The 26,741-nt window shown below is 39.2% G+C and overlaps 1 long non-coding RNA gene and 1 other non-coding gene across 2 annotated transcripts; one reads left to right on the forward strand and one right to left on the reverse strand.

Moving 5' to 3' along the window:
• The first annotated feature begins 13,273 nt into the window (after positions 1-13,273).
• On the forward strand, positions 13,274-25,677 carry LOC149792081 (uncharacterized). The gene is made up of 2 exons (XR_016423264.1): positions 13,274-13,570; positions 25,270-25,677. It is a non-coding gene; the product is annotated as an uncharacterized LOC149792081 (long non-coding RNA).
• Trnap-cgg (transfer RNA proline (anticodon CGG)) lies at positions 23,962-24,035 on the reverse strand. The gene has a single exon. It is a non-coding gene; the product is annotated as a tRNA-Pro (tRNA).
• Positions 25,678-26,741: the final 1,064 nt, after the last annotated feature.

Here is a 26,741-nt window from a genome sequence, read left to right on the forward strand (position 1 = left end):
CGTAATGCCCGTGTCATTTATATTACTCAAAATTTGCTTCAATAATATAAAGCCCATTGCAACATCAGTCTGAATGCTCATTACGTGGTCGTGTTTAAAAGCCCTAGAAATAAATCGCAAGTGAAAGTCTTAGCCAAACAGTTAGGAACACCTTGGCTGACTCATGCGTAAGATGATGCCACTCAGACCCCACACGCCTATTTACTCGTAGATTTGAAACCCACTATCCCCGATTATTTGCGATTTCGTACCCGTCTGTTTCACCACTGGTGTCAAGACGGTGGGCCTGTCCTGTACACGTCCCCGTCGTCGACTTAACTAAACAAAATCTAGAAAAACCTCGGACACATTGGGCTTGTCTCACACATCGTCAGCATAACGTCCCTTCAGTCTCATCTTCCGTCAAATTGATTCGTACATTGTACAGTATCAGTCGCGAACAAATCTACAAATACGTGCTCGTATGTTAGAAGCCAGTCTCAGATAAGTCTTACGATGGTTTACGGTGACATCACGTCAATTACTGCAAGGCATCATTCACATTCCTCATCAAACCAAACGCTTTTTTGACAGAAACAAAGTAGCCTTGGCACAACTGGCTGATCCACGCATCGACACTGAAACTAAAAAGCAAATCATTTTGAAACCTGAAGGGAGTGGTTCTCCAGGAGGTGTCGTCATTCGCTCCCTCTTAAAATGGGATCCTAATGCCCCCAAAGTTCTCTCCAAGATAAAAGCCACTCCCCAAAAAGCTAAACGAAGCCCAAAGAAGAAAAAGACGGTGACAAGACCAGGTCACAACCCTAGAAAAGAAAAGCTCGCAGAAAACAGCTTCTCCCTGCAAGAGAGACACTTCGGCCAGGACGCAACCTTACATTCACAAACCACGACCTGCAGCGACGGTGCCCACGTCTCCAGTAGACTCGGTTCTTCCACTTCTTCGTTGTTTGGGATGCCAGCCCAACCCAATTTGACGCCCGTTCTTCCTCAGTTGATGAAACAATGGAAACCCACGTCTCCAAATCTTCTCCTCCACCGGTGACACAATCCTCCTCCTTAGCTTCAGCATCAGCTGCTCACAAAGTTCCTGCTCCCAAAATCAAAGTCCAAGAGAGATCGGGCATGTTACATAGTTTACTGGATTTGTCCAAACAAGAACTGTCCCGATTTAGTCAGTTGAGAACCCCTCCACGAGGCGTGATGCCTGTCATGAAGTTGACGTAAAGACAATCAGTGGCGACGCGTTCCAGTATAAAAGGATCTGAGGCAAAGCATGGGCATCAGTGTTTTTGTGCTCATGAACGCTCAAAGATGCCACCCCCTAAAAAATCCTTCTTCTAAACCCAAAGGAAAGAAAAGGAAAGGAATGCCTCTTCGTTTAGTCGAACACGGGGACATGTCTGTCCTGTCCAAAGTTTCTCTACCCATGCGAAATAACTCATTCAAACTGCCTCCAAAGATGTAATCGATACCGTGTGCGAATGTTGTTTGAACTTCTTGAAAGACACGATACCTTTGTCTAAACACCAGAAACAATGCTTAGCCAAACATCGTCACGTTCTTCGCCAAATGGTTAAAAATAAAATACCCATTCGTCTAAAGAAGAAGATGTTGGTCCAACGCAGAGGAATTTTGCCTCTGTCGTTAGGAACCATGCTGAAAGGAGTATTGGGAACCATGCTGAAAGGACTCGTGGGAGCAAGGTAAAAGGGACCTCTGGAGTCCAAAAATCTTAGACGTGATTCTGGAAGGACGAAAACTGGCTATAGTGCCTTATGGATGGAATACCATCGTTGGCAAGAACAACGGGCCCAGCATTTGCTCCACAATCCAAATTTTAACGAGATGTCCCAGTTACAATACGAACTGCAGTCGTTGATGGATCGCCACGATTTGTCGGAAACAGAAAAATTGCAAAAGTACGGTCAACTCTTGCAAGACTGCAACTCTTTCACCAGAAAGCTTTAGACGAAACAGCTCTACCCACTCTGAAAGTTGTTAAGACCTTGATGAAAAGTAAATCACCATCACCACCACCACTACTACTACCCCCAGTGGTCAAGACAGACGCAGCCCCAAGAAAGCCTGAGGAAGAAGAGGTACGACAAGTCTTTCAAACACCTTCAGCGGCTCCCATTCCTAGTAAAATTGCAGAACGTCCTTGCTGACCTCTTGCCCTACACCTCAACGAGAAGAACTGAAAGCTTGTTGTCCACTCCTCCTTCGACAGAAGTGAAATAAAGAAGGGAAACCAGAAGTGAAAGAAGAAAAGAAGACCAAAGTCATCCCTTTACCACCCCCAACCCCACCGCTACCCTCCACTTCTACTCCCGTGGCCCGTCGGACACGTAAAGCCGTTTCCAAACCACCCTTTCGCCCCATTCAAGGTAGCACCAGCGAAGAGTGGGTGACTTATTAACAAATATGGAGACGGTGTTAGCCAGCATTTGCTACGATATATCCCATCCTGCAGGATACGGAGGAGTTCAGAAACTGTATCGTTCTGCCAAAACCCATCGGAAAAGTCCACGTTTACCTCAAGTGCAACGATGGTTACAAGAACAAACCACCCACACTTTACACAAACCCATTCGACGTAAATTTTCCAGACGTCGCACTCGAGTGGAGGGTATCAATCATCAATGGCAAGCCGATTTAGCCGATGTCTCTCATTTGGCCACCTACAATCGTGGCTACAAATATTTGTTTTGTGTCATCGATGTCTTTTCCAAATTTGCCTGGGTCGTGCCATTGACTTCCAAATCGAGCAATGATTTAGTGTGATTCCTCCGTCTGGTGTTGAAACAAAGCGATCGTCACCCTCTTCGATGGCAAATTGACAAACTCACATAATTTCTGAACCAAGCTTTCCAAAAAGAGCTAAAGAAACGTGACATTCATTTGTTCACCACCGATAATCCCGAAACCAAAGCCAGCATCGTGGAACGTTTTCAACGTATCTTGAATGAACGCATGTGGAAATATTTTACGCATCACCACACTCTCAAGTGCATTGACATATTACCGCACCTGGTCCAATCGTACAACCAATCTTACCATCGAAGCATCGGACGTGCCCCGCAAGAAGTGACTCCCAACAACTAAGTGACCGTTTTCGAGTGCTGTCCCCAAGAAAAGCGGAGTGTTGGCAGTAGGAGATTCGGTGCGCATTGGCAAAACCACACGCACTTTCGACAAAGGTTACTTACCCAAGTGGACCACTGAATTGTTTCGTGTCACTGGACGAGTGCATGGCCGTCATCCTACTGTCTATAAATTGGAAGACATGAACGGGGAAGTTTTAAAAGGAACGTTTTACTTGCCTGAGTTGGAACGTGTGACCAAAAAGAAGACGACGTGTACGATATCGAAAGCATTCTCGAACGCAGAACACGTACAGTGGGAAAACGACGTGTCATAGAAGTCAAAGTGCGTTGGCAAAGATATCCTCCCAGTTTTGATTCTTGGATCGACGCTTCGGAAGTCATCGACTACAAAAAGAAGTGACCATCATGCCCTTCCACACAGCCTCAACTACCGCTACCACCACAGTGACCACTCCTTCACCCAGTTCTTCTCTGCAAGATCACAAAAACAGCCCATGTGGGTGTGGTGTGTAGAACGTGTGCCTAAAAACGCAAATCGTCGTTTTCTGCCAAATCTTTGTGGTATATTGTGTCATCTGTGCGGCCATTGCCAATCTCAGTTTGCCAAAAGGAGACAAACAATTGTGGCTTATTTTATTGAGCAGTTGCATCGGTTACCTTCTTCCCAATCCTTCCCTGGCATACTCCTCGAACGGAAACAACGGCAATCTTGCGTCCAGCGTCAGTCACCACTCCAACAACAACAATATTTTGAGAGGAGATACTCCTCTGACTTCCAGTGACCCCTCGGACAGCCACGGAACTATGGAATTATGAACAACAACAACCAAATTTTTTTACGTTACCCAGTGACAGTTCATCGGAGGTGTTTCCCAATAACACTTTGTGTTGTTACACGGCCAGATTACCTCAGGCCATCCAATTAGATCACGAAGCCCATTGGAAAGTGGCTTTGGTGGAGATCATTCACCCTACAAACGTCCTCATTGTCCTTCCAAATCAAAACACTTTTGAGGGCGAAGTTCATGACACACAAGTGCAAGACTACTTGCTTGTTAATTCAGAATATACTAATTTCAAACATAACCACCTACTATGATGACGATGCAAGAATCCCAATGGGTCGAATTTCACCCGTCTCCTCTTTGACGGATTCAGTGCCCATCGAGTTTGAAATTAAAGGACAGCCCGAAGATTATATCGATCTGATTAGCAGTTACTTATATATGAAAGTCAAAGTTCAAGATAAGGATGAAAATACTGCAGACGGCGAAGAGAAAGTAGCTCCCGTCAAAAATTTCATGCATTCCTTATTCAGTGGAGTGGATTTGCACTTGAATAACAAACTAGTCAGCAGCAGCATGGATACTGACCTTTACCGTGCCTACCTGGAAAATCTCTTGACGTACGGAATATACGCCAATACCACTCATCTTGATGCATGCATGCACGGGGAACCAGACGATGCGGGGGAGTTTAATGAAGCCAAAATTAATAGAACCAAAAAACACAATGAGGGATTTATAGAAAGACCAGACAAAATCAAAGAGGGAAAGAGTTTAGAACTGATGGACCGCTTGCATTTGGACATGTGGTTGCAAAAGAAGTATTTGCTGAACGGAGTGGATGTCCGACTGAGACTGAATCGTAGCAGTACCGCTTTCCATTTGTTGAATGTAACTGATGCCACTTTCAAAATCATCATCCAAGAAGCCCGACTCTACGTGCGCCGCGTGGAAGTGTTACCTGAAGTGGGAAACGACATAAATCACACTTTAAGCAGAACGACCGCCAAGTATCCGATACGCCGCGTGGAAGTGAAAACTTTCACCATTCCCAAGGGTCAGCCACCCCTGATCGAAGATCATCTGTTCGAAGGATACTTACCCAAACGTTTAATCCTTAGTATCGTCGAGACTGAAGCCTTCAATGGATAAAAACTAAATTATCCTTTCAACTTTCAACACTTTGGCGTGTCCAAAATCGAAGTCAGTCGCGATGGCAAGACCTTGTGTACCAGACCCTTTGAACCTAATTTTAAAGAGGAGAATTACTTGAGATCGTACTTGTCCCTGTACGAAGCCACCAGGCAGGAACCAACACCAGTCACGGCATTACGTACGAGGATTATGCAGGAGGCTACGCTTTGCGGGCTTTTGATTTCATCCCTGACCAAGGCAGCGACGAGGGACATTTTCACCCTATACAATCCGGCCAGATTCGTGTGGAAATTCAGTTTGCAGACTGAGTCCCTGATGAAACGGTGAATGTCATCCTGTATGCCGAATTTGACAATACGATAGAAATCAATAGTTTGAGAGAAATAATTATAGACTATTAGAAACTATAGAAGACTGTTATTCTGAAAAATTACAAAACTAATCAAGAATGATTGCTATGGATGTCAAAACGATCATCCTAGTCAAATTTAACACGATAAATGCCTGATGCTGAGTCAAGAAGAAACATTGGACGAGTATCTGGACGAAGCTTGGAGTCACATCTCGGAAGAAGCCGTGTTGCATCAGTGGTATAAAGACTTGTGTGAACATTCCTTTCTTCCATTAATGACTCTAGAGATCTATCGCGTCGAAGCGCTCATGGCTCAGAGTGCAGAGAGAAAATGAAGAAACGGTTACTTGTCAGACATACGGTTACTTGTCAGACATTTTCAAAGACAAAGTCATTATTGAATTGATCACTTATCCTTACCTGTGAAGAAAACACAACAACAAAAAACAAAACAAAAGTGGATACCTGGGAACCTTATTACCTTTTGAACCACAGTTCGTACACTGCTTCGTGGAATCCTGTTGTGTGTGCTAAAGATGAAGTACCTCTTCACAAACCTCAAGACCATCAAGCTTATGTCATCAACACTTACGCTAGTCATCTCCCAGGAACCCACTGGGTAGCCGTCTACGTTCGTAAAGAAGGTTGTGTGGAGTATTTCGATTCGTATGGATTTCCTCCTTTGGAAGACGAGATCATTGATTTTATGAGAAGAATGCTCAGACAACATTTCAATAATGTAAAATTACAAGGCACATACTCCATGATGTGTGGACATTATTGTGTGTATTTTCTTCATCAACGCAGTCTTGGATATTCTTTAGAACATTTAGTGACTTATCATGATCGTCACTCATCTAGAAACGATGAGAAAGTAGATCGATGGTTTTGTGACCATTATGATTATCTTTTGTCTTTAGCTAGGAACGTAGTGTACATCAATAGCCCAATGTCTTCCAACAGTGGAAGTCTAACTTCAGTTCACAACGTTGTCAACCTTGTCCAAAACAGATTGTTATTTATTGAATAGTTAATTTAAAAATTTGTTGATTGTTGGTTGCTAATTATTTGAATAGAAATGTTGTTTTTTGAAGAAGAAAAAAATGAGTCTGTCGTTTATTTGCCATTATTTTTATCATCATGAACCATGCTATTTGATTTCTCTCTATCCCTCCCCTCAAATCAAACTATTCTAACGTTTCGACTCTAAACAGTGTAGGGATGTTTTTTTTGGTCGCGTCCACGTTTGAACCATATAAAGCGGAGTAGTCTCCAGTCTGACTATCCATTGTTGACTCGTCCTCTTGTGAAGATGTGCTCAAGCTTAGCCAAGTTGAACGAAGCTTACGTGAAGTTACATCGTGTCAGTCAAAGCCTGATACCGAAGCCTGCAGAGATAGAGAATGTCAGAATGTTGAAAGTAACTGAAGACCTGATAGAATAGCTCTTCAGAGAGGAAATAAAAATTGAGAAAGAAGAATGGACGGAGAAGTACAGACTTCATAAGCAGCAGAGAGAGCAGCAGCAGCAGCAGGAACCTAACATAGGTTTTGTCGACTGTAGCGTGGACACCAAAGAGTTCTCCTCTTTCCGAAGAAGTAGAGCCTATCATGTGGTAAAGCCTGCCGTCAGACGGAGACGCAATCTTAGACAGTAAAAGATTTCCATAGCTCCTCGTCCACAAAAGAACAGCCCTTTTCAGTGCTACTCAATACTCTAGAAAAGAGATACTAATTAAATTGCCAGTGGTATGTTAGTATGTTAGAAAAATAGAAGTGTGTCTATAAGCACTTCGTTTCTTGTACTTTGTTAGATGTGAGTGTATAAGCATTTCGTTTTAAGTAGCTTGTCAAATTTTTAATTAATGTTTGTAAGTAAAAAAGTGAGTGAGTGTCTCTTTTAAGTCCGCGCGTTCCATGTTTCTTTGAGGGTGATGATATGGTCTTGTACGTTGTGGTATCAGGGGATGTTTTTCTACTCGTCCTTGGTGCTTGACACATAAAGGGAACGCTCGTCAGTCTGGCTACCTAGGACGACTTTTTAGACCAAATACCATGGAGTCAAGGAGCACCGACCTGCGACATGGACTCACCTCCCGCCCGATCGCCCATCCTCCCTAGCCACGACCGGACATCTAAACACCATACGTGCAGTGCACGCATTAAATCGCAGAACAATTATATGAGTGTGTGCTGGGTCTAATCCCGCTCATATACACGAATAATGAGTGAGTGCTGCGCCCAATCCCACTCACGACGGCCCTACATTCCGGCAGTTAGGGACTAGTTAGACCCACGACCTGATGGCCAAATTAATAAGTGTTCCTTGAACACATAAAAGCCTGGGGGTCGTGGCTCTCTTTCCATTCCCCATGAGCAATTAATAAGCACGCTGTGCGTGCATAAAGCCGTGTTACATGCTCGAAAGAGCGCACATCACGTTAATTCAAAGAGTCAGTCAGTCAGTCAGTCTGACTACCCTTGTTGATTTGTGAACTACAAAGAATGAGTAGCAGAACAGCAAAGTTACTGGAACTCCAGATGCACCTATAATATGCTGATGAGATGACTATGGAGGCGGTTGCAGAGGAAGATATGATAGAAGAGGAGGAGAAGGAAAAGAAGAAGAAAGAAAAAGAGGAAAAGAAAAGAACAATTTTGCCTCACTTAATGCTAAGAGAGAGTTGTGAAGTTATGTCTATGGTGAGGACACCACCACAGTCACTTACACAACCAGCACAGAGGCCTATCGTCCCACAAATACAGGTCTGGAACGAAGAATTGCAGAGGCAAGAGCGGGAACCGCAGCGTCCATAGGAGGAAAGAAGGCATCATCCACGTGTGCAGAACAGGAGAAAGAGGGAAGTCTTCCTTATCCCTCATAGTGAAGACTGGGAGAGTGAAGCCAGTCAACCTCCCCCAGCGCTCCCAAGAAAAATAATCAATTGGGAGAACGATTGGAGCGGGAGATGTGTCTGTGGTGTGAGGCCTGGGAGATGTCACCATTGGCCAGGTATATCTGGAGTTCTAAAAATAGCCCATTTCAGGGCTAACTTTTTTTCCTTCCCTTCTGTGTGGATGGTATATTAGGGTTTGTTTTTGCTCCTTCCCGTGTGTGAATAGTATATTTGTGATTTGTTTCTGCTCATTCCCGTGTGTGGATAGTAATGTGTTTCGTTTTTGTTTTTTTTTTGCTCCTTCCCGTGTGTGGATAGTATATTTGTCATTTGTGTTTTTTTTTTGTTTCTTCTTCCCATGTCTGGATAGTAGATAATATGAGAAGTGAATGTAAGGGATGGTTTCCTTCACGTCCGTGCTTGACAAATATAAACTTACGCGTCCGTCATTTGCACCATTCAACGTTGAATAGCAAAAGAAGAAGATGGTAGCAGCCTCAGAGTTGTTTAACAATTGAGACACAGGTATTTCTGGATGATGGATGCCACCTATTTATTGGAAAGGCTTAATAAGGAATGGATGTTTGAATTCTGTTTAAATCTCTGTAGCCATTTGTATTCTGCTAAATATCTGAACCCATTTGTATTCTGTTTAAACATTTGTACCCATTTGTATTCTGTTTAAATATTTGTACCCGTTTGTATTCTGTTCAAATCTATGTACCCATTTGTATTCTGTTTAAATATCTATAACCATGTATATTCTTTTCAAATATATGTACCCGCTTGTATTGTTTAAATATATGTCGCCATTTGTATTCTGTTAAAATATCTGTACCCATTTGCAATCTGTTTAAACATCTGTACCCATGTGCATTCTGTTTAAACATCTGTACCATTTGTATTCTGTTTAAATATCTATACCCATGTATATTCTTTTTAAATGCATGTACCCGTTTGTATTGTTTAAATATCTGTCGCCATTTGCATTTTGTTTAAATATCTTTACCCATTTGTAATCTGTTTAAATATCTGTACCCATTTGTATTCTGTTTAAATATCTGTATCCATTTGTATTCTGTTATAGTATATGTACCCATTTGTATTCTGTTTAAATATATGTGCCCATCTGTATTCTGTTTGAACATATGTACACATTTGAATTCTGTTTAAATCTCTGTAGCCATTTGTATTCTGCTTACATATCTGGACCCATTTGTATTCTGTTTAAATCTTTGTAGCCATTTGTATTCTGTTTAAATATATGTACACATTTGAGCTCTGTTTAAATATATGTAGCAATTTGTATTCTGCTTAAATATTTGAGCCCATTTTTAATCTGTTGAAATCTCTGTAGCCATCTGTATTCTGTATTCTGTATTCTGTTTAAATCTCGGTACTCATTTGTATTCTGTTTAAATACCTGTACCCATTTGTATATGTGTAAATCTCTGTAGCCATTTGTATTCTGTTCAAAATATATGTACCCATTTGTATTCTGTTTAAATCTCTGTAGCCATTTGTAGCCATTTGTTTTCTGTTGAAAATATTTGTACCCATTTGTATTCTGCTTAAACATCTGTGGCCATTTGTATTCTGTTTAAATATATGTACCCATTTGTATTCTCTTTAAATTGCTGTACCCATTTGTGTTCTGTTTAAATCTCTGTACCCATTTGTATTCTGTTTAAATCTCTGTATCCATTTGTATTCTGTTTAAATCTCTGTAGCCATTTGTTTTCTGTTCAAAATATATGTACCCATTTGTATTCTGCTTAAACATCTGTAGCCATTTGTGTTCTGTTTAAATATATGTACCCATTTGTATTCTGTTTAAATCTCTGTACCCATTTGTATTCTGTTTAAATCTCTGTACCCATTTGTATTCTCTTTAAATTTCTGTACCCATTTGTATTCTGTTTAAATCTCTGTACCCATTTGTATTCTCTTTAAATTTCTGTACCCATTTGTGTTCTGTTTAAATCTCTGTACCCATTTGTATTCTGTTTAAATCTCTGCATCCATTTGTATTCTGATTAAATCTCTGTAGTCATTTGTTTTCTGTTCAAAATATTTGTACCCATTTGTATTCTGCTTAAACATCTGTAGCCATTTGTATTCTGTTTAAATATATGTACCCATTTGTATTCTCTTTAAATTTCTGTACCCATTTGTGTTCTGTTTAAATCTCTGTACTCATTTGTATTCTGTTTAAATCTCTGTACCCATTTGTATTCTCTTTAAATATCCGTACCCATCTGTATTATGTTCAAAATATTTGTACCCATTTGTATTCTGTTTAAATATATATACCCATATATATTCTGCTTAAATATATGTACCCATTTGTATTATATTTAAATATCTGTACCCATTTGCATTCTTTTAAATCTCTGTACCCATTTGTATTCTTTTAAATCTCTGTACTCATTTGTATTCTGTTTAAATAGCTGTACCCATTTGTATCTGTTTAAATCTCTGTAGCCATTTGTATTCTGTTTAAATCTCTGTGCCCTTTTGTATCCTGTTCAAAATTTATGTACCCATTTGTATTCTGTTTAAATCTCTGTAGCCATTTGTTTTCTGTTCAAAATATTTGTACCCATTTGTATTCTGCTTAAACATCTGTAGCCATTTGTATTCTGTTTAAGTATATGTACCAATTTGTATTCTTTTTAAATATATGTACCCGTTTGTATTTTCTTTAAATTTCTTTACCCATCTGCATTCTGTTTAAACTTCTGTAGCCATTTGTATTCTGTTTAAATCTCTGTACCCATTTGTATTCTGTTTAAATATCTGTACCCATTTGTATTCTGTTCAAAATATTTGTACCCATTTGTATTCTGCTTAAATATATGTACCCATTTGTATTCTGTTTAAATCTCTGTACTCATTTGTATTCTGTTTAAATATCTGTACCCATTTGTATTCTCTTTAAATATATGTACCCGTTTGTATTCTGTTTAAATAGCTGTACCCATTTTTATATTCTGTTTAAATATATGTTCCCATTTGTATTCTGTTTAAATATTTGTACCCATCTGTATTCTGTTCAAATGCGTAAATTGTAAGTAGGCATTATACATTGTAATAATGTATGTTGTTATGTGCTTTTTACGCAGTTTGATCACTTTCTTGAAAGTAGGCATTTCTCCAGTGTTGGTGATGCATTAGAATTTTGTTGTCGACATTTCGAGAATGCATTTAGTAATTTTGACTGTGGAATGGCAGGACCTAGATATTGGGAGTGATCTAATCACGGATGACTTGCAGACTCGGTTCTATAGGATTTGTATCCGAAGAAAGTCTGGTTAGCCGCACGGAGAAGTAAAAAGAATGACTTCCCGAAACATTATTGGAACAGTAGAGTAAAAGTTATTTGTTTCCTTCGCTGATGGGAAATGTTTAACTGTTGGTTGGGTGTATTTGTTTGCTTCTTTTTGAAAATTATTTAGCTCCATTTTCCAGCACACGATAGCCGATACATATCAGACAGTTTAACTGGTGGAGGAAGAACTTGGGAAAAACCCAGTGAAATCCACATACCCAAGGAAAGCTTCTGGCGGCTTTCTCACATACCCACAATAGTGAGATGTCAGTAACCGGTAAAGGCAAGCGGTTAGACCACTCAATTACCCGTGGCGTATGTATGTATGTATGTATGTACGTATGTATAACCGATGAAATTAAAAGATAACTAATGCTACATGTTTAAGAAAACAAATCTTACAAGAAGTGTAATGGAATTTGATTTGTACAAAATAGAGCTTAATGTTTCTTTTCGGCTGTGCCACGAAATGGATATGCCATTCAAAACCTCAAGCCTTTAAATGGTTATCGTGTTGACAATTGTAAAACCGGATAATACCCTATAGTTCGGGTGATTAATGTAATATGCAAAACAGCTCTTTACAAGTTCCGAAGAACTTGTATTGATATTATACTAGTATGTCAATTACTGACCTGGTCATCTGGAATCTTACCATCTACGTTTCCATCTCAAATGCTCTCCCTTGAGTCAGACTTGATCAATTGTACATTATTTGAATGCCAATGGCTTCATTGAAAGGATATATACATACTATGGTTTTTGAAGTGCTATATAAGGTTACAAATAAGATCAAATGTTTAATGGCGATTAGATTATTCTTTGAACAAAGCACTGCCAGATAAACTCTGACCGTTTGCATGGAAACATCTTATGCATTTTTCACTTCTATACCACTGATGATTTATTTCCGCCCTGTAGAACAATGGTACTCTGCCTCAGCTCGCGCAGTGATGCCATCCTGCAGACCCAGTTCAACATCAAGCGTCCAATTTCACCCTGTCCGGTGGGGGTATGACAATGCTCTTCGGCGTCATGTATCGTTTTGTCACAAAATAAATCATGGAAGCTGAACCCGGACCAAAGGGCTGGCTACCGATACACTGAACTTCCATGTGGTGATAATGGAAATCTGAGCAGATGATTTCAAGTCTCCCAATGTTCTTCTAGGATCAGGTCGAATAAAGACGCATGATATACGACATAGCTTGAATTTTCAAACACAGTTTAATGTACAGGTCCCGGCTGGAAATGTTTAGGACATGAATTGTTTATATATGATATTTATTGCAGGCGTTTTCAGAATAAAGTCTTTCCACCATCTGTGCAGTCAGAACATACATTTCACGATGACCCATACTACCCCGGCCGATCATCCTCGATGCGCCGCGTACAGTGCGTTGTTAATTTGTACCTGAATAATTTCTGAAAGATTTAGGTATGGTCTCGGTTCATTTTGGATTCTTCAAATTTCAATGGGTCGGAATAAATTTAAACGCATATCGTGTTATAAGCAACACCTGGTTAATATCACATTAAAATGAAATATAACCATCTGTGTTCGGTAGTTTTACTTGCTAACAAGACACGATTACATGATGTAATCATTCTTTATATTGAATAAAAAAAGAAAATGACAGTTGTATACACGGTATGTTGGAGCTTGGTTTTCATTTTAACAGTGTATGACAAAAATTCGCATTCATTTGTGTATTTCGACATTGAAAAGTGAAAATTATTACTTATGCAAAGGTATTACTTCGGAATTGGCTGTGACAATTCTTTTTATTAAGGAAAGGCTGTGATGTATCCGATTCAAAACAATATTGGAGGTAAAAGGAATAAAACTACCACAAAGTATGATTCCAACTGTGGCATGGAAAGGCAATCAGATATATAACAATGAAAGAGTTGAGGCATACAGCGACCACATGCGTAATTAATGTATGTATATTAGTTCATTCAATTTTGCTGATCACACACACACACACACACACACACACACACACACACAGATTAATGATAAAGCGAGCAATTAAATTTCCTTTGATTTCAGCTGAAACCCCATTTCAAATTGACAGTACCTTGCAAATGTTTCATGACATATTTCACTTGCTTTTTAATTATATAATTCACATGACGTTTCATTATATATTTGACTTGTTCTTTCATTACACAGTCCACTTAAGGTCTCATTACATATTTCCCACTGACGTTTGATTACATATTTCAGCTCTTCCTAATTCAGGAAAAAAATAACGAATAACGACTACTAGGGGTCCATGACATTTCTGTATGAGCACAATCGGAGAAAGAGGCGACGAGCTGAAATTACAACCTCGTTTCTTTTTCCTTGTTCAGCATAACGAGAAATACATACAAGTCACATAAATTATATAGTTTCTCTTCTACCTTGTTTGAACATTGATATAACCCGACCTCTGTGTATGTATGTATGTATGCATGTATGTATGTATGCATGTATGTATGTATGTATGTATGTACGTATGTATAATAATAATATTAATAATAATGAGGACTTTGCATAGCGCCTAATCTTTAAAAGCTCTAAGCGCTTTACAACATTAGACAACATCTATAAGATAAAAAACATATAATATTATTATTACAAAAGCAAACACCATGAAATTAGAAAAAAATAAAATAAATAAAAAACATGTTGAGAATATTTCAGGTATGTATGTATGTATGTATGTATGTATGTATGTATGTATGTATGTCTGTATGTATGTATGTATGTATGTATGTATGACGGTTTGTTATACCGCCACTGTGGTAATTGTGTTATGGTTGGGGTGGGGTGCTCCCAATATTCTATTTTAATTATTATAGAAGTCCCATAGAGGCTCGATTTTGGTTGGAAGATAAATTAGTGAAAGACAGATGTAAAGCTCCAATTCCGAAGGTCAGCAATGCCGACGGTTAAATGATTGAATAAAAAAAAAACGTGAAATTCAACGAATAACGATTTAATGACAATTCAATAGTCAAATTATTAAAATTTCCCAAGTACTCTCTTTCCGCTCGGCCCTGTGATATCCAATTGAATCGTTTGATTAGTAGTGTGAGATAGATTTGCACCTGTCCTTGTATTCTACTCATCTGTGTTTTCTTCTCTCCTATTCCTCATATGCCTTCTCCTTTTCCTCCCAATTTCTCCAAATTCATATTCTCCACCGATTCGTCAATATTCCTACTCCTTCTCCACCTAGACTCCTTTTCCTCCTCCTACTCGATTGTCTCCACTGACTAGACTTGTCGACTCCGACTGCTCTGCTAGTCTCACTTCCGTCTCCCCTGTCAGAGACTCGGGACTTAACTGAACCGGACGTTCTGTCCCCCAAAATGCATACTATGAAAACACAAAGACGGTACAATATTTTCCTTAGCCCTCTCATCTCACACTACACCCAGACTATCATCAGATAACGGCTATTAAATTTCTTCGCTCACGCATTCATTCGCATTGAAATACTCATACGTTGTAGTATGGTAAAACAACGTCGTAATAAAAGCACAGTATCAATTACTTCTCATACATACAACAATAAATTGCGCCACATCAGTACATATTCATAATCCAATTATACTAAACAATATCACAGCAATCATTTCTTTACATTACAACTCATACAAAGTAACCAAATAGTCAAATATCCATGTTCTGATATATCCGAACGCCAATATTAACTAATCTTACACACTTCAACCATTTTCCAAATTCACAATTCAAGGATGTGTTAATTCTAACATATCACATGAATAAATTCACTGGTTTACTACAAAGTAACCTAATAGCGAATTACACAGTTAATTGTGACCACAAGCTAACAATCTACGTAATTCTCTACATAAAAGTCAAGCTCATTTCTCAAATATGCACGTAAATTAAACACCACAAAGGTAATTCTACGTATAAAAAGATCCTATCAATTAAGTATAAATACTACACATAATTGCAATTACAATGCCGTAATATTATGCATAAATCGAGCAAATAACTTAGTGACTTTGCGAGGCTTTTTCTTTACTTAGAATCGCCTCTCTACGTTTTACTGCTAAATAATGAGAAGCTTCCTCGGAGAAACCACATATTGCTCAGCAATCTTCCTAGGCGAGACTAAAGTTTCGGTTGCTTGTTAGAAGTTATAATTCGAATCGAAATTGTTATCACACCCTCTATATCAATTCCGATTGGGCGTCGCTTTGACCCGATCCAATCAAACTTAGCGGGCAATGTCTTTCTTGCTGTCTGTCCACGTGGGGACGGATTTAGAACACGCTTTGGTCCCTCGCGGGTTCCTCTGATCTTAGGACTAAGCTGTAACACATTAGTGGAAGGTCACGCAATCCAACGCCTGTGCCTATTCAAGATGTCGTGTCTTCTCTTTGGTCACTGTAATCTTGCGTAAGAGATTAACTCTAGCCTGCGGCAATGTTTAGACATCAAACCGTGGCTTGTTGTTGTTGTTGTTGTTGTGGGGTTTAACGCCATTTTTCAGCACGATAGGCTATACATGGCGGCCAGTATTAATGGTGGAGGAAGAACCCGGAAAACCCCGGAAAGAACCACCGACCCACGAGAAGCTACTGGCAGGCTTTCTCACATGCCCACATTGGCTGAATCTTAGACTCGAACCGCCGCAGACAGAGGTGAGATGGCAGTGATCCGTAACGAAGAGCGCTTTAGACCACTCGGCCACTCGGGGCCCCCAAACCGTGGCTTGTAATAATACCTTAGTTTATACACAACTTACGAAATGGGGCTGAGCAAACGTGACACCATGTATGTATGTATGTATGTATGTATGTATGTATGTATGTATGTATGTATGTGATAACGAATTATCCAATATGGATTAAAATTAGTCTAGAACAATAATAATAACAGCACATCCCATCATTAATCAGAAACACATTTTCACAAAAATTAAAATTTAAATGGTTGAACATGATTCTATAATAAGGTAACTTCACGCAATAAATACTAATACATACAAATATATATAAAAAATTAATCAAACATGCCATGTGGATTCTAGTAAGTATGTATAAAAAAAACTTGCATATGCAGCTTTGGCCGCGCGAGGATGACGAGGCGAATAGGGTGAATTGGGTGGGGGGGGGGGGTGGACGTCGGGAGCTTTCTTTTCGTTGAAATGTTTCACCTCACCTTGGTGTACCAGAATCATTTCTTGACAAAATACATATTTAAGAGATGGTGGGTTGACAACTGGCATAAATATGTTCCCTGTGGCAAGTTAGGGGTGCCACTAAAGAACATTGCCCCCTGATGCCTCGAGACCTCGTGCCGCCGCTGTTCTGCAGAAATATTTTGAGAGAATTGAGACTTTATAGATGAAAGCAGGGTATTTTATAAGAGACATAGTATCACTTCAAGTGCATATTTGTGTATACATGCAACGATCTGAGCAACCCGTGCATATCATGTGGCTGCTCACCCACTGAACTACCGTATGTATCAATAAAAAGAGTCGCATACTATTTTGGTATGTGGTACACATATCCATGCGAGTTACAGTGAGAATTATTATCATTTATAAGTTTTAATGTCTCTGACACATATTTCAAGTGTGTTTGTGTGTGTGTGTGTGCGTGTGTGTGTGTGTGTGTGTGTGTGTGTTTAACGTAGCTTTAACAATTGTTCAGCCATATCACTACAATGGCTGCAGTGTGGCAGTTTATAGTGATGTCTAGCACTGGAACGTCATGCTGCAGACATGTATCATCATGTCCCACCCAGTCACATTATCCCGACACTAGGCCGACTAGTCCAAATACGAACCTCTTGATGCTGAGCGCTTAGCGAAAGAGCTATTAGTATCATTCTTATAAGACTTTGTTATAAGTTGACCGAGGGTTCGATCCCGCGACCTCCCGAATTCGAGGCGGCTGCTACAACCACTTAGGCCACTGCAGCGGCCGGTCCTATCTTAAATGAGATTTTTCATGATATACATTACTCATAAATGTGTGTATATATATATATATATATATATATATATATATATATATATATATATATATATATATATACACACACACACACTTGATGTTTTATTATATATTTCACTGGATATTTTATTATATGTTTCATTCAATTTTCATGATATATTTCACTCGCTGTTTTATTATATATTTCACTTGCTATTTAATTACACACTTCAGGAAATATAGTGGCACATGATTACATTAATTACGTAATTTCCTAAATAACTTAAATTGTGGAGGGGTGAAGGTAATGCTGTCTTTCGTGGTTTTACACGGCATAAACATTGGACTTTAAAAAAGGTAGATTAGGATCTGTTACGATCAATAAATATAAACGTTGTTTTGAACTCACATTTAATGAATTTAACATCAGCTAATGCATCGGAATAATACAATTCCGACATCTATGTCTTGTTATCTGTTATAGGGGATGAGGCAAAATGTTTGTACTAACAAAGTTTCTTGAAAATCTCTTTAAAAGGGACTAAATACCGATAACTGCATCGATGGATCAACTTGGAACCTCCTCCCTAATATAGTAAATTCCCACGACTATGGATTGGAAGCGGCCTTTAGTCTTTGCCTTTTGACGGAGTGGCTAGACTCCAGCTTTTGTCATTCCGCACGTAGGTGCTAATGGTATAGATTTTCTTCTTAGATAAGATTCTACTCCGATCTTCAAAGCATCAGTGCATTCAAACATTAATGGCAGTATTTGACAGAAATATTTTCAATTGATCAGGCCGGAATTCATTTCAAAACATAAATACGCTAAATGAGCCTTTCCTGTGAATAATGACTACTATTTAGCACTATAGATAGATTAAGCCCAGATTTTGTTCAGTTAACACTAAATGGGACCGATGTATCCTCACCTTTAGGCAGCTACAAAGAACCCTAATGAGCTTAGGTCTATTACCTTTGCTAGAGAAAAAATATCTGAAATAAAACTCCCTATCTTAGGGCGGGTAATAAAGGGGCAAACCTTGAACGAATTATACACGTCCGTCCGATACCACTTACTGCTATATATCTAATTGTACGTGAAATACCCTCCTCTCTCTCTCTCTCTCTCTCTCTCTCTCTCTCACACACACACACACACACACACACACACACACACAATACTACTGTTGTATGTGATAGGGAGAAGTGATTTCACTATTTTTTATAATGATGTCGTCTCTCCGCTTGTCCGGATAACTTTAATCCTTGTTGGCACGACCTCTTCCGTCTCCTCCGCGTCCTTGGACTACCATAGGTTGTTTGGGAAATATATTTTGAGAATTTTAAATTTAATCATTTGTAGGTAACCGTAGGCTACATAAATAGTCTGATTAAAATCAGATATATGTTGTCCTACGTGAAGAACTGACGACGACCGCTTAGGGGTCATGTTCTGCCGACCTTTAAATTAGCTAAAGGAAATGCAGCCTTCAAAAATCTGACAGAGAGTCAAATCGTTCGGTACACTTTCATGCTCTTCATCCACAGTCTCCAAACGCAAAGATATACGACTTGATCTGATTGGCTCACAAAATTAGCGATTCTGGTAATAACATTGTATGGATGTAAATTTCTGTCGATCTATAAAGGGCACATTAATTTCGGCCACAGAACAATTAATTGGATTTCGGGGACAGGTGCTCGTTAAATCGCTATACTGCATTGATTTATAATGTCTGTGTCGGGAGAGGACGTGATTATCAATTAAGCTTTCGTTTACATAGCCGTTAGACGACTAAAAAAGGGACGGTTAACTTCGATTTTATATCGGAACTGTCAGAAGCTGATTTTTTCCAGATCTGTTGTTTGGAATTCTATAAGCCATGCTGAACAAACTTTTGGCGCTTAGTTATAAAAGGCGGTAAAAATATTTAACCCTGACTGGTTACGCTAAATAAGGGGCGTGTTTCCCACACGAACTTCCTTGGGCTTTACATATTGCCCCCATCGAAACATCTAATCAGTCTAAAATTTTCCCATGCAAGAGTGAAAATATAAGGGACTCCGAGACTGAATTTGGAAGAAATGCTCTCGTAAAACATTGGTCAAAGAGACAGAATGTCTGGAAAGTCAACAGATACAATTTTGGCGGTAGAAGCGAACATAGCTTGAAAGCACAAGGGGAAATAGCTCCACAGACGTATCCATTGAAGTATCTACTTACGTATCCACCTACGCAAACAAAGATTGAGGGCCGAAAAGAGGCGCGACAGTAGGGAGGTTGGAAAAGGGAAAAAGCAAACGGACCTAGAGGAACCACCATAGTGAAGTTGGAGTGGACCGGAATAAGCAACTTATGAAGTTATACAAGGCAATGACTTCTATCGTTCACTCCATTATATCATGAACCAATCCTATCATTTAAACAGATCGGCTAGTTGTATAAATATATTTGTGTTTGAAATTCGGTGAAAGATTTATTCCAAAAAGAAGTGTATTTTCCTAATGTATCATCCCAGTTGTTTATGTAATTTATTAAATTTTTGTTTTCCATGTACGGGGCTCGTGTCATTCTGTTCTATATATCTGCTCAGATCTCTATTTATTCCATCTATAATTTCAGACTTTATTTTAAAATTTACTCGATCCGGGTAACACTACCGAGGCGATCACCCTCTAGATACCTTTACACGGTGATGCTCATGTCCTTACTTCAACAGCTCAATATCTGTATCAGTGAGCATTGAAGGTTTTCCTCTCATTATTTGTTTGGTTTCCTCTGTGTGTTCATTTGATTTATATATCTCATTAGTAAGGAAAACTATCCTGCTGTCTGGTCGATTCAGTTTAAGTCTCATTTTCAGTACCGCATTATTCAAGAATGTAACTTCTAGCCAACTGTGTTTTCTCCGATGAGTGTTCATGTTTGCTTTCACTTCTCTATGGTTGTGTTTGGCACTCGCATGTTTCGTATGGAGTTGCATTTGTCTTGAGTCTCGTGAAAACAATATTGACATTCGACGAGCGAGACACCCACATACTTAAGGACGTTCACATCCTGCTAGTGGATCAACCGTTAAGAGCCTTTCCTGTCAAGATGTCTGCGTAGTTATGCTTTTTCGGACATACTACCTACACTAAAGTATCGAACTGGTTAAGCTCTTTTTAGTGCAGATGTGCCTCAGTTCTATTATTGAACCAACTATACGTAATTTAAAACGACATACTAACTTATTTCGATAGGGCGGTACAGCCCAATACCCTTTTTTTCTGATTGTGCTACCACATTTCTCTTCGTCCCATTACATACCCCTTTTCGAGGGTCGACGAAGCGGTAGAGGTAAAATATTCTATGTGATACAGGCCTCCCTTACCTGATTTATTTTTAAAGTCCCACACTATCCGTGAATAAATTATCGAAAGACTCAGTAGTATAGATGGGGCCCCAGGTGACCGAATGGTCCATGGCGCTGTGGCGTGACGGGTTGTTATGTCGCCACTGTGGTAGTTGTGTTATGGTTGGCGTGGAGTGCTCCCAAGACTTATCTAAACTATTATGGAAGTCCAACCCAGGCTCGATTTTGGTTGGAAGTTAAATTAGTGAAAGATGGATGTAACGCTCTGAGCCCCCAGTCAGGAATGCCGACGGTTAAATGAATGAATATACAAAAAAGTGAAATTCAACGAATAACATTTTCATAATAATTCAATAGTCAAGTGCTTCAAATTTCTCAAGTACTCTCCTTCCGCTCGACCCTGTGATAGCATATTGCATCCTTTGATTGGTAGTGTGAGATAGCTTTCCACATGTCCTTGTATTCTACTCATCCGTGTATTCTTCTCTCCTATTCCTCCAATCCCTTTCTCTTTACCTCTCGACTTTCTCCAAATTCCTTCTTCTCCTCGACTTCGCAAAACTCCTTCTCATTCTCCACTTTCTCATCCTCTACTCCTTTTCCTCTTCCTCCTCGACTCTCTCCACCGCTTAGACTTTGTCGACCCCAACTGCTCTGCTAGTCTCACTTCCGTCTCCCCTCTTAGAGACTCGGGACTTAACTGAACTGGAAGTTCTGTCCCCCCAAAAGCTTTCTTTGAAAATACAAGGGCGGTACAATATTTTCCTTAGCCCTCTCATCTCACACTACACCCAGCCTATCATTACATGACAACTATAAAATTTCTTCGGTCACGCATTCATTCGCATGGAAATACTCATACGTTCATGTATGGTAAAACAACGTCGTAATAAAAGCACGGTATCAATTACTTCTCAAACATATATCAATAATTTGCGTCATATCAGTACCTATTCCTAATCCAATTATACTAACAATATCTCAGCAATCAGAGGCATTTGTTTACATTACAACTCATACAAATTACTCAAATATTCAAAAAACCATGCTCGTAATATTCTGCAAAACTCAAGCAAATAACTTACTCACCTTTACGAAGCTTTGTCTTTCCGTAGAATCTCCTCTCTAAGTTTTACCGCCAAATTACGAGTGGCTTCCTTGGAGTAACCTTATATTGCTCTGCAATCTTCCTAGGCGAGACTAAATTTTCGCTTGCTTGTAAGAAATTATAATTCGGATCGAAATCGTTATCACAATTCCGACTGGGTGTCGCTTTGACCCGATCCAATCAAACTTAGCGGATAATGTCCTTCTTGCTGTCTGTCCACGTGGGGACGGATTTAGAACAAGCACAGGTCTCTCGCGGGTTCCTCTGATCTTAGGACTAATCTGTATCACATAGGTGGGAAGTCGCGCGATCTAACTCTTGTGCTGATTCAAGATGTCTGGTTTTCTCTCTGGTCACGGTAACCTTGCGTAAGAAATTAACTCTAGCCTGCGGCAATGTTTAGACATCAAACCATGGCTGGTAATAATACCTTAGTTTATACACGACTTACGACTTACAAACGTGACAGGCGCTCGCCTCTACAGATCACTCACACATATCACCTCTGTCTGCGCGAGGTCGAATCTAGGTTCGTCCAACGTGGGTAGTGAAGAATCTCGCCAGTTAGCTTTCGGTGGGTCTATTGTTCTTTCCAGTATGATTAAAATAAGATCTCCACTGTACTACGTTAAGATCTGACAGCAACCGCTTAGGTGTCACGTTCTGGTGACCTATGCTATTACCATAATCTTTAATTTTTTAGTATATCAGATGAAGTCTTATATCTTCGCGTTTGGGAGACTGAGCAGTAAGACTGAAGAGCATCAATGTCTGACGAACGATTAGCTTACAAATATCTAAAAGTTGCATTTTCATTGATTAATTCAAAGGTTACCAGAACATGACCCCTTAAGCGACCTCTGTCAGATCTTCACGTAATACAATGGAAATTTGACTTGAATCAAATTCTAGTTCTTTCTTGCGTCTTCCCAAGTGCTTCCTCTACTAAATATAATTGTCGCCATGTGTAGCATGTCACGTGCCGTAATATGGCCTTCAACACCGAAGAACCAAGCAAAAGTAGTACAGAAAAAAGGAATACCACTTTAACTTATCACGTCCTTACGCTTAGGTACTTCATGCACGTTTTCTATCTGGAGCACCTTTATATTTCATTAAGCATCTAAACTTCAACGGTACATTCTGTGAATGTCAATAGGTGCATTGAAATGATCACCTTACCCCGCCTAAAATAAAGCAAATTTAAATTAAACCAGAGCCTATAAAGATGAAGAACTTTACGCCTTTAAATATTTAACTTGAGCATATTACGAAATAAATACATAAAAAATAATAAAAAAACAAAGCCAGATTTCTATAATTTAAATCGCCCCCCCCCCAACACACACGCACACGCACGCACGTACGCACACACGTACACTTTTGCTGCCATAGACAGCAACATTGTCCACCGATGGAAAATCCGACATTCATGGATGAGATATCCAGGAGGCAACATATACGGTAATTCAGTCCGAAAGAGTGATAGCCCACGCGCAACGACTACATGGATTGTACGCTCAATGTCAGACGTATATTGAAATCTATCTATCACTTCATTTCAACCATCTTCACAGCAAGGCGAAGTTACTCAATGCCATCGATACAGAACTATACGGATTTAAAATCTTGAATGGGTGTGATTGTGTATGTGCATTTGTATGTGTGTGATTTGGATTTTTAACGTTGGTTTTAAAAAATTTCAGTCATATCTCAGCAGTGTGGCAGTTTATAGTGATGTCTAGTACTGGGGCATCACGGCGCATGCATGTATCATGATGTCCCACCCAGTCACATCATCCTAAAACAATGCCTACAAATCTAACACTAAACTCTTAATGCTGATCGCCTAGCGAGACAGCTGTTAGTACCATTTTTATAATTCTTTTGTATGACCTCGGCCGGGGTTCGAACCCGCGACCTCACGCATCCGAGGCGGATGCTCTAACCACTAAGCCACCGGAGCGGTTATCTTGAAATGGAAAAATGTTTAGCAGATGAAATTGTATGAGATCAGAGTTGGCAAAACAAAATTTTCCAAAACATCCAGAAGTCGTTAGGATGAATGGACGTCTTCCGGACGAGGTCGTCAGTAGTTTTGAAGGGGTGGGGGTGGGGGTGGATATCGTATGTATCGAGTTATCTTCCCTTGCCATAGTACTAAGCACGTTGGCCTATTATATACATCATGACAAAATATTGACTTACACAACGATAGTGATTGTCACAAAGTAGTGGTCAATATTGCAAATATCATCCTTTATAATAACATGTTTGACACGTGTCATGCATGTCAACGCAGTGGCCAGATAGGATGTTGCTAAAGATATTCGTGTCAAATCCCAAGTTTTGGAAAAAATGTTGATTAAAAAACACAGCAGAAACCAATGTCAGTTTTTAATTGTTTACAAGTGTAAAGAAATGTATTAGCTACATGCATTCCATTGTAAGACTGTTAATCATCCAGAGACCTTCAGGAGCACGGTTGCTTTTTGTCTGAACTTTACATACTTTCTCAAGTCCATTTAATATTTTCTCGGGTCTTTTGAGTAATTGTGTTTTATTTTTACTGGTCTTCTCTGATAAATATCTTGCCCCGGTGTTGGCATCCTACTCAAAGTTTCCCTTCCTATTATATCAGTAATGTGGCTAATAAATTGCAGGTTCCAGTAACAACACTTCCTATTTTCATCAATAGGTTATCTAATGTCAGCACGACGTCTTTCACAGCTCTAGCTCAAGCTTAATAGTCCCACTTTACTTTACAGTTTTTAGACTACGGCTCATACAGCAATTAACATACAGATGGCAAATTGCTCTTCTATACGGTGCGCTCGGTGGAATGGGTGAAGGCCGTTGTTTTCATTTCAACTGAACCACTTTCTTTTCCTTTTTGGCGAGATCATTAATATTTTTTTTCTTCAAATAACTTAATGTTGTTATTTTTACTTTAAGTCAGAGAAAGATATTTTTCCAGCTACTGACATTCAAACATTGAACCGAACAATGTCGGGCCTGGCATAGATTATTAAATGATGCTATAACTGAGCAAGTATCGCGTTACGTATATATATATATATATATATATATATATATATATATATATATATATATATATATATATATATAATTCGTATATTAAAAGTATTATTTAATTCATTTTTGAATAAACATTCTCATATCCATTTTCACTATTTTAGAATTAAGCAAAGAGGCCTGGAAAGATTGGGATTAAACAGCGATTAGATCAAAGAACCAATGCTTTCAAAGTTGCAGCTACGCTTTCCGATCTATGTCGTGTTTACTGCTCTACTTTTTGTGCCGAGAAAGTGAATTTGTATCCATAAACTGTCAGGACTATCCAAGAGTGGAACGGGCAGATGAATAATAGAGTTGAACGAGGCTGATAGTGAATCAGGATTGTAAAGACCGTCGACCAGGATTGAGCTGAAATCATATTCAGACTAGTGGGATGATAAGTAGAATGCGTTTGGCATGAAGTATAAATCATATTTCCTCACATCAAACAGACGTCTAACTATTCAGGCAATTCTAGAGATACCGCTGACATACCCTTTTCCGTGTAAAATTAAAAAATGACTTCTCCATGGAAATGTATGGTGTTTTATATGGAAACTAGCCCTCTCTCTCTCTCACTCTCTCTCTCTCTCTCTCTCTCTCTTTGTGAAACTTACGTTCTAGACATTTGCCGTAACTAATCGACACAGCTTATAAATACACATCACAGAGATCATCGATAGATTGATTGATTGAGAGAGAGAGAGAGAGAGAGAGAGAGAGAGAGAGAGAGAGAGAATTGTGGTTTATTTTCTCATCAGTGTGCCAAATAGTCGTTTTGACATATAAACATTCTCCCAGTCGTGTTTACTCGCCTCTGAAGAATTGTTTATTTGTGGCTTGGAATTAAACTAAGAGGCAAAATCGAAGGACAACATTTATCTAAGAAATGCATTTATTCTTGTTTGAAAAGTGCGTCGAAACCACCTTTGGCAACCCACCCTAACCCCAAGAAAAATAAGATAAACAACCGCAAATTAAAAGAAAATTTCATCTGCATAAACATTATTAAGAAATTTAAAAGACGCAGAGAAATCAGATGTGAAGACCTTACAGAGCATTTTGTATGACTTGATTTATAGCAGGGACATTTATAAGAACTTTTCTTGTAACTTTCGTAATTTTTTTTCTTTCTAAACCAGGCAATAATCTAATGCCGATCGATGTACAAAATAACGTACTTTAAAATAATTTGCAGCTGCACTAAAGACTTGCAGATATATGCATGTCACGTACAGTATAGTAGGATCATAGCGATTTAAAAATGGCAGATATATGCATGTGACGTACAGTAGTGTGATCATAGCGATTTAAAAATGGTTACTTGATTAAACGGACAGCGAACAAGATAAATTTCGTATGCTTGTTGCCGTCCTGCGTGGGGTCACTCATATTACTCCATGGTGGCCTCATAGCCATCGACGGTAAACACGATCATAAATATAGCTGACGAACCTTTCTTGACATGGCGCGTCTGCGCTCGACTTCTCTAAGTGTCCACGTGAGTTTAATTATGACACAATGGAGGAGCGGTACGGTGATTACATTAAATGCTGCATACTGACACGAATTTGTCCCTCATTCATTTAACTAC

Source organism: Sinohyriopsis cumingii, chromosome 9 (assembly GCF_028554795.1).
Source record: "Sinohyriopsis cumingii isolate HCF-2022 chromosome 9, ASM2855479v2, whole genome shotgun sequence".
Lineage (NCBI taxonomy): Eukaryota > Metazoa > Mollusca > Bivalvia > Unionida > Unionidae > Sinohyriopsis > Sinohyriopsis cumingii.